Below are 14,880 nucleotides of genomic sequence, written 5' to 3'. Positions count from 1 at the left end.
GCTGGGGTCCGAGCGCAAAATAACTTCCTATTATACCATATTTTTCAGACCGTAAGGTGCACTTAAAATCCTTACATTTTCTCAAAAATTGATGGTGCGCCTTATATATGATTACCATTTTGCTTACTGACTGATTTTATGTGGTACAATGGGCTCAGAAATCTGTTAAAACGTGTAAGTATGACTTTGGTAAGCAATGAAGCTGCTCCGCTCAACGGATATTGGGAGCATTACGGTACACTGTGGCACCTGATTGGACCCCTGAACTGTCTACAAGACTGCCTGACTGTAATGTCTAAACTTGAAGTGCATTCATAAGGCATCCCACGCCTGGAGTATGCTCTAGCAGCAATACACCGAGTAAGTTAATTCAATATAAAAGTTCAGTTTATTTTGGCCTTATGTTAGAAACAGTGTAGTCCAACTACTCTGTCCTCCTGACAGAGACGGATAGTTTCCCTCTCAGGTAGTATGTGTGTATGTGGGGGGCCAGAACGATATTACACACTCGAGACGAATATTTAATGCGCCTTATAATCTGGTGTGCCTTATGGTCCAAAAATACAATATGTCAATAAAGCTCTCTAATTTACTCTTTTGTCTGTGTGAGTCTCTCCAGGCTGAAATGCATATTCATTGCAAAAGTCTTTATATCCACTATCCCACATCTTGTCACATCATTAGAACACATTTAACTCTTTTTTTTTTTTTTTTTTTTTACAATATAGCACAAGCTCAGTCAGACCGGAGAGCGAGTGTCTGTGAAAGTAACAAATCATGTCTGGCCACAGATTTTCAAATGGAGGAAGGTCTGGACACTGGGCCATTCATCTTCATCCATGTTTTTTTTTTTTCAACTCTGACCAGCTTCCCTGCCAAGACTGAGAGAAAACATCCCCGCAGTGTTGACAGTGTCCATCGGGACTTTTGTTGTGACTCCACTGTCTGATTGTTTGTTTCGATTAAGGGTCTACTGAGTATCTGATAATTAAAGTCAGTGCTCTATCCCGAGTTGTCAGCTAATTATTAGCTGAATTAATCAGAAAACAGGTAATTTCATCAGATTTAAGCATCTGGCATGCAGAGGCAAGTGAATCTTCATCAGTACCCATGAGGACTTGTTCCATAACCTAATTACTGTCAAATAAACGGTCATTTCTGAAATACTTTGGTACAGTGGCACAGTGGCGTACATCTGCAGCACTTGCAAGGATTATGACGCTTTCTACATGTAAAAAACAACCTTGATTAGCTGGTGATCAAATTATGTATGCTACAGTGTTGAATGTTTAGGAAAGTGATGCTTTAGTGTCAGTTACCTAAGTCAACATACATTCCTTTAATGTAAAAAAAAACATGTCAGAGATGTAATATTGGGGCTCAGGGTTTAAAAACCTTTAATAATGGTAAAGTCTTTACAAAGCAGCAGCAACAATGTTAATGCTAAACAAATAATTATATCCAATGCTCCAACCATTATCTAATTTAAAAATCTGTTACATGGCCCTGCTAAAAGGGGGCCTGTCAGTCACATCAGGTATGGTTTAACCTCTCATTCTCGTGTCACTGACACTTCATCCTTCTCAATATAGAAACATATATTGCTGAAAGGTCAGGAATGTGTTTCCATAGTCATGGTATTCAAATGAGATTAAAAGATGCACTTTGTTGTTGAGTTATGCAGTTTCATATGTCAGTAGACCAAAATTGCTTCCATGAAAATTAGTCCTGAAGTAAGATCTTTATTCAGAGCCTCTTATGCATGACCTTTCAGCCAACGATTTATCAGGCACCGCAACCTGTACGGAGGAAAGACTGAGTCAATAAGCAAACAGCTCAGCGGGTGCTGCTAACGCGTGGAATTTTACAGACAGTTTATAGAACGTTTGATTAAACATTTTTCATTATCACTCCGACTGTAACCCACTTAAAAGAGTGCCAACAAGATACCATCTTAGTGTTCTTCTTGCTGTTGTCAAACTGTGTATCCATCCCCTATTCGAAATACCCAGATATTCTGTGAACGGGATTGACACTAATAAAGATTTACTGACTCAGGAGAACCACAGTGATCCTGCGAAGTTTTTCACTCTGGTGAAAATGAGACACTAACCTGGACTGACATGGCCAAAAGGCTGCAACATCAGAGATGAAGACAGAACAGTAGGATGCTGCATCAAGGGGGGTATGTTTTAATGCTATATGTTTGCATTTCATATTAGAAATGTGTATATATGAGTTATTAGAAGGCTTGTACCTGGCATTTCCCTCAGCATCAGTGTCTCAGCCGTGATAATAGGGTACTCATCAACACTATAACAGTCATGGAAGATGAAAATATTCCTGGAAATTGTTTTAATAAACCGTTCGTGGAGGCAAGGCTCAGCAAAAAAGAATTATAAGCACTTGAGCATAAATCTTTTGTGGGGAAAAAAGCATTTATCCCAGCCTTCAAACAGACTTGCAGCAGAAAAGATTATTGCTTTAGCGGGAGCTACAGAGTCCCTGTGCACAGATGGAAAAACACTGAGATCAAGAGAGATTTAGCAGGCTTTCAAACGCGCTCCTCGCCACCTCATTCATCCCGCACAATGTCCTTGTGATCATGAGCTGGTGTACGAAGGCCCCAAAGTTTTGTTAGAGAACATTGTAAAACAAACGGGATCATGCCGTAGAGCTCTAAACATTTCAGAGAGCACTGCTAAATCCATCACCTGAAAACAGAAAGAGTGAGGCATAACTGCAGACACAGGGCAATGCAATCCACCTAAACTGACAGCCTGAGAACGTAGGTTGGAGTTTGCCACAACCGATGGCAGTGACACAGATGAGCCAAGGATCAAACGTTTTGGTTACTACCGCACAACGCTTGTACGCCAGATATTTCGACACAGCACATCACCCCACTCAAAAGGAAACATGGTGTAGGCACCATGCTGTGGGAATGTTCATCAGCAGGGAAGCTGGCAGAGTCGATGGGAAGATGCATGAAGCTAAATACAGGATGAACCTTCACATTTCAGCAAGACAGAGACCCTGAACATGCAGCTATAAGTACAATGCTATGGATTATATCATCGTCATCATTATCATTGTCACCATTGTCGTTATTTGGACAAAATGTTTTAAAGAGCTGAGCAATTAGCAGACAATATATCTTCTATGTTGCCCAAAAGAGCATCATAGAAAGCTTATTTGTGCCAACACCCTTTCCATATTAACAATTTTGCTAGTGGACAAGCACATAAGGTTTATACAAAGTGTTGGATTTCCAATCTGATACAATTTACAGAAAACAAATAACAATTTGAGATACTTAAATTAGTCCACAACAATGTGTACACATTTATAATATCCTCCAGACTCAACATACCTTCCCAGGGTTATATCTGCAAAAGGATTCAGATGCTGCACCAAGGCCAGCACACACTCCGTGTGCATGGGCCCGTTTATGAATGTATTTTAATCTGCTGTATCTGTCAGCGTTACTTCCTTCTGCATGGGTCAGGTAATTATATACAAGTAGCATTGATCCACGAAAACAATAATTGCAGTGATGTAGCCACAAGGATCAAAATGAATAGATGAATATAAATAGACCTAGTGTGCTGCACTGGGATTAATTTGGGCTACTGCTGCCATCCGGTACATTAAACAGTTCAGTTTTTTTTTTACACATATATTTAAATTCATAGACCTACCCATTCTCCAATACCCAGTACAACAGTTTCCCCAAACATTTATGTTACCGAAGCATATTTTGTAAACCAGTCAAAGTCCAGACCTAAACCAGTTGACAATCAGTGGCACAACCCCAAAACTGAGCCTGCAGTTTGAGCTGTTGTTACAAGAATAAGTTGGAGGAGAAACACCCCAAAGGCCTTGGACACATTATTTTGGCTGCCATACAAAATTTCAAAAAGCTGAAAAGATAGAACTTTCTGTCATGATTTGTCTTCAATGAACTCAGAACCACACACATGGAGCTAAAATTGAGAGTTTATTGAAAGGAGGATGGAGTGGTGGATGTTGAAACCAAAAAGGCAGGCCGGGACTGGCACAGAGGTGTAAGTGAAGGCAGGAGCTGACGGCTCGGAGCGAGTACTAGCAGGCCAGAGCAACAGCTGGATCAGCTGCACGTCAGAGTGCAAACTAGCAGGCCAGAGTGCAGCAGAACCAGCTGCACGGCAGGGTGAATACTTGTAGGCCAGAACCACAGCAGGATCAGTAGCTCCACTAGATAATTCAGAGGTGAGACAGATTACTTTCAGCAACAGGCAGAGACAAACAAGGATAACCAACGCAGGGTACCAACGGCTAGCAGAAGCAAACCAGGTAGACAGGCGAGTCGGTGTAGTCTGATGACAGGCCGGCAGGGAAGTGAAGACTGAGGGAGGCCTAAGTAGGGAGGCTGGCAGGTGGAGTGAGTCTGGCTGATTATTGACCAACAGGTGTGACTGATTGCAGGGGGAGTGAAGGGTAGGCTGAGTGAGGGGGAGGAGGAGCTAAAAACTAACAATAAATAAAGCCAGATCACAACTAAACCCTGACAAGGAGGAAGAACTGAAAGCTAATAGCAAACAAAAGCCTGATCAAAACTAAACCCTGACAGTTTCAAGTACATTATTTGAAGCAAATTTACACAAGAGAACTGATTAACACAGTTAAATCCTATTATTGTGCATGCAATTGCTTGTGTAAAAAAAAACAAGCTAGGCTACAGGAATAAGGGCCTCTGCACCTTCACGGACATTTTGCAATGCTCGGATATTCTGCTGCATTTGCATCTCCCATTCACAGGCAAACACAATAATTTTACTATCAATACAGAGATGCTTTCAAACACTTAGAACAAAGAAGAAGTTTGTGTGTTGACTAAATGGCTGGAGATTAATAGAAACAATAGTACAGAAGCCCACCTTGTGAATGTCCACTGTCACTTCCGGTAAACCAATTTAAAACCAAACCTATTTTTAAAGTTTTTACTCGTTTGTCTCACTCTGTTGTCATTCAGTTTTAAATGTAATAAGTTAATGACAAAAAGAAAAATCTGAACAGTACCAGTGGAAACTGTAATTGTCTGTCTAGATCAGTTAGCCCTGCAATGCTTTAGCCATGCTATTATTGATGTTATCACCACCTGCTGGGAAAGCATAGTTAATACAGCGGTTTCCACTTTGAATGGGAATCCCAGAGACAGACTTTCTGAAAAACTGAAGAAGAAGAAAAAATTAGCATCCTACAAATCTTGGAGTTATGTAGCTAGCAAATAAGTTAGCAATAAAGCTCGTCTGTGTTCACCAAATTATAGCATCGTGGCAACAACTACTTTCATTCACCTGTTTTTTTTTTTACACTTGCAGTGGGAGAGATTGGGTCATGAAGCTTACAGATGCAGAAAAGAGACTCAGATAAACTACACATAACAGGGGAACCCAAAGTATTCCCAGGCAAGAGGGAATATATAGCCTCCCATATGAGTTGTGGGTCTACGCCAAGGTATCAAGGTATGCCCCTGGTGGTATGTGCCTGAAACATCTCCAAACGGCAGTATCCGGGACGCAGCTTTGTTCCAAGCTCTCCCCATGTAGTAGAGCTCCTCAACCTCTCTCAAGCTCCGAGTGTTGCCCCCCTACAAAAGAAGGTGGATTCAGCCGCTTGTCTCCAGGATCTTGTACTTGTTGTCATCATCCATGGTCATAAGTGAGGGTTAAGAGGTAGACAAACTAGTAAAGTGCTTTACTTTTCAGCTCGGCTCTCTTCACCACAACAGACCAGAGCGGAGTGCTCATTATGGTAAAAAGGAAAATGTAAAACATCACTAAATCATGGATACTGTGCACTAAAGAAGTCACTGCTTCATCTGCACTTTGGTAATACAGGCACACATATCTGAAAACAACAGTATTAAGTGTATATTTGATTTGATTAGACTCTTTTAATAAATCGGCACGCGTCATCACAAGGTGCCCAGCCAACACAGGCTTGTGAGGCACTACAAAATGACTACACAAAAAAAGCCACCAAAAAACAAGAATCACAACACAAGACAAACATTTACAAGAACTAGATTACATAATAAAAACACATTGTGGAGGACGCAAAACTCTCTGTCTGGGTTGCCAGGTATCCTCGATAAATTTAGCCAAAACAAAAGTGTCTTCATTAAATAGCCACTTTAACATGTCTGCTTCAGTCAACCAAAACAAAGCAGGTTTTCTCTGTAGCATTTTATTTTCTTCATTTGAACAATGTATTTCTCAGATCACAACAAAAAAGGACAAGGAAATATAAAATAAAATAAAAACAAGCGTTGATCTCTAGGGACCCATTTGAATCTGTCCACTTCCAGAGGAAGAGTACCAGTTCGTAACTGTGCACACTGAGACCGCTGTCTTCTTTTCATATTTAACATTACAAATAACTCTGTTCGAAACACTTGTTTAATTTGAATCTCAGGTCTTGGTTTTGGCTTCCTACAAATGTCCTGGAACCAGTGATCTTTATGCTTCTGATACAACCTTGGTTTAACCATATTCAGATCACAAGATAAATTATTAATTTAAATAAAATTTAAATCACAAAGAGAAAATATTGTAGCAATCTCTTTGGAGCAGGGGTAACTGTCAGCTCAGGCCCAATTAAAATGAAATTAAAATATCAATATTTTAAACCTTTGCAGTGTCCTTCAGCAAATGTTTTAAGGGATGCTAGCTAAGGTGCAAACTGCTTATTTAAAAACCAAGAGCTTCCAGTTTGATCAAAGCTGCAACCAGCATTGCAGAGCAAAATACATTGTAAAAAGCACATTAGGATCAAACTTAATCTTAATTTAAAATGCTGATTTGCATGCAGCATTAAAATGTTACTAAGATGACCATGATGAGGTAGGGATTGCTATGGTCGTGATGGTTTTGTAGCATTAAGCTCTGATAAAGTGAAGAAATTAGAAACTGTCATCTCCTGCAGAATACCATTGCTCTGAACAGCTCACCATCGCCATGCTGCGATGTTCACCCCAGCTCGTTTTTTTTTTTGCAGCAGGATGTTGTCAGTTTTTCACTCAGAAGATAAATGTTTTATGTGAGAGCATGACGTGAGTGTGAAGTGCTTTCTCACGCTCGGTGCTTGGGAGCTAGCTGCCCCGACCGTGGACACGTTAAGTGGTGTCTGCCGTATGTTACCGCCGGCCTCCCTCAGGTCTAGCTGTGTTGTGTCCTGGCTCTGACGTGAAACACGGAATTCGATGTCAGTCACTCCAGGCTGTGCTTGGGATGGAAAGAGAAAGAAAATCACACAAAGCAAAATCTCGCCTGCAACCGGTGTTCAATGTTAGAAAACGTCCCCGTGTAATGAGCCAGCCATTAACCATTTATGCACATATAAAGCCATGTTTCTCAAACATTTTAGGCACATATAAAGGAAAAAAAACACAAACTAATTTTCTCACACAAATGCTGCCACATGTTTTAACCAAATGGGTCAAAACGTTTGTCCCAGTTTTTTTTTTTTTTTTGCGTTAGAGAAGATACACAAAGAAGACTCATAATTCTTCACTGAGTGCCATTTTCAGCCAGCCCTGAACCTCTTTCGCCTGGAGAAAAAAGAAATGGTAAGATGGTAAAATTGTGCTGTATAATACAGGAAATGACTGTGGTCTGTGTTAATTACATTAATTCACAATGTAATGAATATGGATGGACCCAAGAAATACCCGAAAACGAGTGAGTAAAACTAACAGTTTATTAAAGATGGTGGCGGCGCGGACCCCCCTGGTTTGTGCAGCAGTACACAGCCTCTGGCGGTTCCTGAAGGCAGAGTGGTGGGTTAGTGACCAGCGAGGACAGAGGGAATATTACTAGGAGCTGAGTCACTAACCTGGGGCACGAGGACGGCTGGTTTAGCAGCGTCTGGTTTACAGGAAGCAGCAGGGTCCGTGAAGGGGTTATCCAGTTCTTTGTCCAGGTCCAGTCCGGTTCTTTGGCGAGGGGGAGATCCGTTTAATCCAGCAGAGGTATCCAAGGGAAAATCCAGAGACGGGTCCAGGTCCAGGTCCAAATCCAAATCCAGAATCACAATAATCAAAGGGAAAGGCAATCTCAGAAATTTACAGGCTGGCAGGGTCCGAAACACAGGGAGGCAGTCCAAATCACTGAGGCTGAAGAACAGAACTCAGGCGGGCAGACAAATCCAACGGGGTTCAGGCTGGCTCAAAAAACAGGGGCAAAAACAGGTCGACAGGCAGACAGGCAGACAGATTCTCAGAAAAATGGCTGGAAGTTCTCACCGTGAGGCTCGAGACGTTCTGGCACTGGAGACTGCGATGCACAGAGCTTATAAGCAGGTAGAGGCGGACACATCGCAGGTGTGCTGATTGCAATTAGCAGCTCCAGTGCCAGAAACGTTACACACAAGGCTAAAACCTTCAAGCAGCTGTACATAGTAGATGTACGCTTCCTTGTAACTGAATTGTTAATTCAAAGGGGCAGGCTCCTGTTGATACTAAGGGATTCAGTCAGCGGGGTCATTCATTCTGTGATAAAACAGATGGCAAACAGGGGCCCTTATGAGACAACGAAGGCACCAAATGCTTTACATGCTGGTTACACTGTATGACTCGGACAGTCTGGTAAACATGGGCTGATCCAGACACCGTTAAGGAGAACAGATTATTTCAATTGAAATGTTCATTGGACAGGGGAAACATATAAAAAATGGCAGAAAATGATGTGTTCAGGTAAAATAAGCTTGAAGTATGTGGAATCCAGAACTAGGAAGATGTGGAAGAAAATGAAAAGCGATCCTGGAAAAGAGTAAAAGAACCAATGCAATGGTAAACACTCACCCGATGATTGGTTCGAGGGTGTGCAAAGTTGTCCTCCCAGTACCTGTGAGTACTGTAAAATGGAAGATGTTTATATAAAGCTAAGCTTGCAGCAAGTAGCACTGGCAAAGTTGTACTGTTAAAAAACTACATGCTGAAGAAGGTAGTTTGTGAGGGAAGACATATACTAGCCTAAATAGAAATGTTGCAACATTTTGTGCAATGAAAGCAAGATTGTTCTTTTTTTGTGGAGGGCCCATCATCTGTTCATGATGCAGGGATATTTTCTCATCCTATGGTGTCAGGCCTATTTATCCCATACCAGGGAGCAAGGATATGTTTGACATACTTCAAAAGGTCATGTTGACTCATATACTGAGGGAAAAATGCATTTATAAGGGATCTTTACCATCTAATATAGAACAGATTACTGGATCAATGTGTGCTTCTGTGCTTGTTTGTCTCTCTTGTTGTGTCTCTGTTCTGTCTTCTCTAACCCCCAGTCGGTCGAGGCAGATGACCGTTCATACTGAGCCCGGTTCTGCTGGAGGTTTTCCTTCCTGTTAATGGGGAGTTTTTCTTCCCACTGTCGCTTCATGCTTGCTCGGTATGAGGGATTGCTGCAAAGCCATGGACAATGCAGATGACTCTCCCTGTAGCTCTACGCTTCTCCAGGAGTGAATGCTGCTTGTCGGGACTTTTATGCAATCAACTGATTCCCTTATATAGGAAATTTTTGACCAATCTGTATAATATGATTGAATTTGACTTTGCAAAGTGCCTCGAGATGACATGTTTTATGAATTGGCGCTATATAAATAAAATTGATTTGAATTGAATTGAATCTTTAAAGAAACCGAGGACCCCTAACACATCAGTATAAACCAGCAGAGTCTGGGTTTCAGACCAACTGGATTAATGTTGGTAACCAGCCCAATCTCCAGAGCTTAATCTGACCTGCTAGGCAAAACCAGGCGCAACCAAGAAAACAAAGCAACAGAGGAATGCAGTCCGCTTGTCCTGGGTTGGTGCAACTGCTCACAGGCGCCAGAGGATGGTTAACGCCAACATGATGATCATTAACATCAAGTGGTTCTCAGGAAAAGTGGTTCTACAAATAAATACTAGTTCAGTGTTTCACACAAAAGCTAAATCTTCAAGCATTTTTCACAAAATGCAGACATTGTTTAGTTCTTTTTTTTTTTTTGAACAGCACAATGTTCCTGTTTCTTCATGTTCTATTAATTTGGAATAATTTTAATCAACCTTTTGTCACCTTTTGCTTTTGAAAAGCAAAAGTCTTCCCATTGCATAATTGAGCATAAAATCCAAATAAGAATGATACTGTTATTTTGAAAGTTAGAAACTTATTGTGGGTTATTTATTTTGAAGCAGGCCAACAGTATCTCAGTTTTGAGAAAAGGCTAGAGCAGTGTTTAAAAGTCCAAGAAAACATGTACTGTGAAGTACCACAATAGCTTTTATAAGGGATATATAGGCTGATTATTAATGTTGTGGCATTAACATAGGGTTCTCTGTACTGCTGCGATCTCCTTTAGTATTGTGGGTTTTTTTTCAGTTGGTAAACAAAAAGGAAAGAGCAAAGCTGAAAGGTTTAAATGACATTAACTAGATATACAACCATTTGCTCCTCAGACAATTGCAGTAAGGTGAAGGAGGTCAGTGGTACGAAGTCTGTGGAACAATTGCTGGCATTTCTTTTCCCAGACCAATAAGCACTGAAGTGTCACTTTTCATTTGCTGCTGATTAGCTGACGGAGACAGACCTCATGGGACAGTAAGCTGACCCTCTGGGTGACCCTGGGTATTTTCTGTCCCCTATGTCTAATTATCACAAATAAATTGTATTTCCAGCCAATATTTCTGTTCTTGTTCATGAAGTAAACTGGCAGACAGAGATTATTTTGAATGAAAATCTGCATGCAAACCATAATAAAATCGCGGTAAAATGGATGCAATTTGTCATGGAGAGTTTTCAACAAAAGATGCAGGATTCGCTTAAAATGCAACATCGCTGCTTGTCAAAGTGCTTTCTCTGAAGTTAAATAGCTATGAGCCAAACCCAAGATGAGCATCCAAGCATCAAGCGAAGCATGAACGATTGAGGCTGAGGAGGGGAAAACAGCCCTGTTTCAGGATAATGTTTCCATCACCTCAGCCAATCAAATTGTGCACAGAAAGAGAAAGACCCTGGCATGGCAGAGGCAGTGTAATCACGGCTTGTTTCTTGGGCATTGCAGGAATTCTCACATGGGAGTGCAGCCTTAATGAAACATGTCAGTGGTCGATAGGTCTGAACCAGAGGAGGCTGAAAACAATCACTGGCTGATGAGCATGTTGGCTACAACAATTATCATGTAAAAGAGTCTCTTATGCTGTACAGTCAATAAATAAAATAAGCACAGAAGACTTGATTGTACATTGTGTTTGTGTTTGCCCATTCTTTGCACACATGCAACAATATACAGTTGCAGTCAGAAGCATGCAAAACCCATCATGTCCATGAAGTATTCTTTTTTACAAAATGAAACAAATACACATCAGATTATTTCAACCAGTTTTTAACAAAAATCAGGAACAGGAGTTTGAGCTTATTATAGACAGGGTCAAAGTTAAACATACAGATTGATATATGTGCAATAAACACCACGCCGCCTTGTAAACTGACTCAGAAGCTGCTTTTTTGCTCTTAGTTGCTCAGTTTTGTTAAGGTGACTAAGCTGCAGGAGAAATGTCAAGAAATCTGCCTAAAGTGAGAAGAACCGTGAGGCAACGATGGGGAGAACTCCCCTGTTATCAGCAGTTCAGTCACAGGTATCCGTAGGTCCGTTTCAGAAGGGTTCTCCGAAAAAAAAAAAAAAAAAAAAAAACATACTCAGTGGCCTCATTTAGCTATGCTGACAAATTGAGACTATGTTTTCAAATAACATTTTACCAGTAACAACAAATAAAGGTTATTTATTTGCTGTTACTGGTGTTACTTTTGTTGTTACCATATTCAATAGACCAATCCCAGATTTTGTATAATGTATGGTAGAATGAAAATGACCCATTCTTTTCTCTGTTTCACAATTAAAAATTGAAAAAGTGTAGCATACATTTGTACTTAGCTCTCCTGGGCCCCTCAGTAATTAGTAGAACCACATTTTTTGATTGGCTAATTACAACTTCAAGCCTTTTTTGTACGTCCAACACACATCTTTTCTACACGCAGGTCGTGATGCTACATTTTGGCAACAGAGGACCTTTTTCCACACATTTGCTCTTGATTCTTATAACTATCTTTTTCTTATAACTGTTTGATTTTAGACACTCTTCTATATATGATGGTCAGATGTGTAGGTATTCTCCCACCTACAATGTGGATCTCTGCAGCTCCTCCAGAGGTACCACTGTCCCCTGACTGTGTTTCCCTGGTCTGTCAGTTTAGATACATGGCCATGCCGTACGCTTTCCTTTTCCAGGTAATGGATTGATCAGAGCTCTGTGAAATGATCAGAGCTTGGGATATTGTTTCGTAACCAGGCGCTGCATTAAACCTCTTCATGTCCATCACATTGGTCTTAAAGGTACAGTAAAAAAAAATAAACACAGGGGGGCTTTATTTGTTTATTAGATGATTTATGAAGGCAATTTGTTGCACTGGAAATGATATAGTAGTAACATGATAAAGAAGTTGGAAAGTGTTAAATTAAAATGTTGAGAGAAGCTTCTTTTTTAACCTCTGTAGGACCTAAAAAAAACCATTTACTCCCTGTGTAGCTGCAGAGTGGCTTCTGTCTAATGTTATTGTCTTTCCTCTCGCCAGGACCTGGGACATATTCACCAGACGCTAGAGGGTGAAAAACTGGGGTGTGACAACGTGGATAAAAAAGGACATATAAGGGACCGAAGAGTTTTGTTTAGCTAGAACCGAATGGAGGAGGTTAGATCAGACCAGACTTTTTCTGGGGACTGTCTCTACTGTTCCCCTTCACATGAGAGGACAATACATTCAGACTTTGATAAAATCACGGATCTCTGTTTTGGTAATTAAGGAAAGCGATGAGAAAGTTTTGTGTTCTGTTTTTCCTGGCTGTTCAAGTCAACTTTTTATTTGTCAAAAAATGTGCATTGACATTTCCAGTTGTAATGGGTTATGAATAATGATGCAAGGGGCCAGGTTTAAAAATATGTAAAAAAAATTTTAATTAATAAACTCTGACATTAAGTATATACTTTAATGAATGCCAAGATATTTCTGTTTATTTTAGCCAGCCATAAAAACAAGGTTGAAAAAAAATGCTCGGTAAATACAAGGTGGCAGAGAGGTCTGGTTTAGCTCAGAGTCCCGTTTTTATCTGTGGTGATGACAAAGTGGGAGGAAAAGGAGAATCCAGCTTCCTGCATCCCCTGGTCATTAAAACTATTCTGCAGTCAGGTGATCCAGGCCTGGTGGATCCCCAACAAACTGCCCGAGGGAAGGAAACTGAGAAATATGTGGTCAAAACTGTCCGGTTTAGAGTCAGCGGTGAGTGGACTGAATTCATATATGCTGTATATGACACATGGACGTGTGACAGGGGGAAGCTGGAATCAAACCCACAACCTTCCGGATACAAAATGACTACGACTGTCAAACGAGTGCTGTTCTTGAAGTGTTGTTGTAGGTTGCACAAAATCCTTCCTTCCACAAATGGCCACAGCCCCTCGATTATAGACATTGGAGATGCACCACTGACCAGTCTGATTTATGCAGCTATCTTTTATTGGATCTTTTATTATAGAAATATAAAAAATATTAAGCTGCTTCAATCTTCAATGTTATTTCTTTTCCAATAGGCTCTTCGGCTGAACGGCATGAATCAAAGAGTCCTTATTTGACCGTGGCTTATAAAAATAAGCTATTTTAATTGGTTGCAAAAAACAAATTTAGTTTTTTTTTTTTCATTATTGTACTTGCTGATATAGCCATCTAATACAGCAGAGTATAAACACAATAAGATCAAGCGATGCTACAGCCGGCATGCAACAAAGCTTTTTTGATGTTACATTTGTATTTGTATGCCACTATACAATCACTTTAAGGCCATCTTATGAAAATGTAGGGTTTACTGATTATTCCAATCACTTTGATGATTAATATGAAAGAGAATCATGAGCAAAAGCAAGGTGCTTTTTTGCTCCAGCCGCTAGGTTTTGTCAAGAGGATGGGAACACAAGCCATTAGAGTTCAAGGAAGAAAAGTGCAGACAGCAGCTGCAGATCATCCTCATTTCACTTCTCCGAGTAATTATTTTCCTAAGAGACCAGCAGCAGAAGAAAAGGCTTTGTGTCTTCTTAGCGAGAAACACTTTTTTAATTAGTTCCAAATACAAAGAGCGGACGACAATGTTTCACTGTGGATCAAAGCGGTAGCCCAGCCATGCCACAGACCCACGCTGCTAATCCCAACGGTGCTCCCTCGCACGCCAACAGGACTTCTAGACGTTCCTCTGTGCTGACAGCAGCAAGAATAATTCATTCAAATGCTTTTTAAAATCTGCCTAGAAGGCAGAGTCCCTATGCTTTAGACATGTGCCAACTTGAGACATAATTTTGGCTAACACGTCAGCCTGCGACGCAGAGCGGGTTGAGTCCTCGTGTAAGACAGGGCTATTAAAGCGCCACAACATAAATCAAAATGGCAAAATAGCAGCAGTGACATCTGAATCGGTGTCGCGAGAATGAAAACAGTCGTGTCTTTCTTTTTACGAGGAGGGTTCAGTGTGTTTCCTCGGCCGCTGCTCTGGATTCTGGTCCTCACATGTGAGAAGTGACATATAGATGAGTATTGATCTTTGGGTCATTTAGCTCCTATCTGCTAGAGAGCTCTGACGTGGGTCGCTTCATCCACAGACCTGTTACTTATGAACACGGAGTGGCTACATGAGCGTTGCTGGTTGTTTGTAAGACTTGTGTGTTGACAGAGTCGGTGATTTATTCTAAGGTTTCCAAAGCTTTCTGGTTGAATTAAACTAAAGTAAATAAGCAAAAATATCTAAACGCAGACATGG

Source organism: Fundulus heteroclitus, chromosome 3 (assembly GCF_011125445.2).
Source record: "Fundulus heteroclitus isolate FHET01 chromosome 3, MU-UCD_Fhet_4.1, whole genome shotgun sequence".
In the NCBI taxonomy this organism is placed as follows: domain Eukaryota; kingdom Metazoa; phylum Chordata; class Actinopteri; order Cyprinodontiformes; family Fundulidae; genus Fundulus; species Fundulus heteroclitus.
The sequence above is the reverse complement of the archived record's forward strand: the minus strand, read 5'-3'. Positions refer to the sequence as shown.